Genomic DNA, 1244 nt, shown 5'->3' on the forward strand with positions numbered 1-1244 from the left:
ATATATATATATATACTGAGGAAAGGAAAGGAACATTAAGTCTTTCAATAAAAACTGAAAATACAATATATATCATACTTCACTTATTCCCCTGGCAACCTTCTTTATAGAAGTTTGCATTTGTAGATAAAAAGAGTCTTCTACTTTCATATATATAATCACACTTGCATGAGCCCAATTCAATGTCTATTTCCTAATATCTACCATGCACAAAGCACTAAACTGAAAATTGAAACGCACAACGAATGATGTTCTATATCCTCAGAGAACCAAGACTGATCAATGAAACTGCTCTACCAGAGGTAAAAATGAAGTATGAACAGGAGCAAAGGAGAAAAGGGTTAAATTTACATGAGGCGGCATTCTAACTGCATGAGGCAGTTACAAATGAACTATCCAAAAAAAGAAACTTTTACTGGACTGGAAACAGAACTACTATGTAGGAAAGGCATACTTTAATTCGACATATTTTATTTATCCAACTTTATTGTACTAGGCTCAACGAATACGAAGACACCACAGGCCAAGAATCCTTGGTAACTAGAGGCGGCCAGTATGAGATTAAGAAACGAATTAATGTTTATCCAAGAGAATGTGTGAAAGTGAGTCATGGCCACCGACCAAAAAGTAATATGGTTTTAGATCATATAAATTCAGCCCAGTGGAAAGCAGGAATGGCACTTGGGAAGGAACAACGAACAGTACTGTACGATGGGGTCTTTACTCAAAAAAATAAAAAACCAGAACAACAACAAAACCACACTGGGCTCTCAAAAGACAATCTCTTAAGATTCTAGTAATACATAAGTGAGAGCCACAACTTAGCAATTAAAAAATAAACTTCACATAGGGTAGGAAGAAGGCAACTGCTGATTTAAAGTTCACATTAAAGTCAGAGGAGTTGCGCCCAGAGACCAGCATTCCCTTTGGTGTCTGCGCAATACTGTGGACACTTTCCGAAGCAGTCTACCAATCCTACGAACATGCCGCACACGGAATTGAGGCACTTACTTCTTGAGAAAGGTCATCGCGAGACAAAGTTCCCATTCCTTTTTTCCTATTGACTGGGGTCAAAATAAAATCATTTTGTTTTAAATCGTCTTCTTTACCAAAGTGACTGGCCAAAGAGGGAAAACCAAGGCTGCAGAACTCAATTTGTACGATTCCAGCTGCCCAAATCCTGCCGGAACCACCGCAGGAGGGAGCCCCGCCCCGGAGGGAGGCCCCGCCCCACAAGGAGAAGG

General features: G+C 39.8%; 1 protein-coding gene across 4 annotated transcripts in view; it reads right to left on the minus strand.

The window, feature by feature from the left end:
- The window catches only part of Mcm9 (minichromosome maintenance 9 homologous recombination repair factor), an 81422-nt gene extending 80209 nt beyond the window's left edge, over positions 1–1213 (minus strand). For all 4 annotated transcript variants that reach the window (XM_019210802.2, XM_019210801.2, XM_033763201.1 and 1 more), the window contains exon 1: positions 1012–1213. The gene's annotated coding sequence lies outside the window, so the exon portion shown is untranslated. The remainder of the gene's footprint in view (positions 1–1011) is intronic.
- Positions 1214–1244: the final 31 nt, after the last annotated feature.

The sequence above is a fragment of the Fukomys damarensis genome, unplaced genomic scaffold (assembly GCF_012274545.1).
Source record: "Fukomys damarensis isolate Sample0158 unplaced genomic scaffold, DMR_v1.0_HiC HiC_scaffold_14, whole genome shotgun sequence".
Taxonomy (NCBI): Eukaryota; Metazoa; Chordata; class Mammalia; order Rodentia; family Bathyergidae; genus Fukomys; species Fukomys damarensis.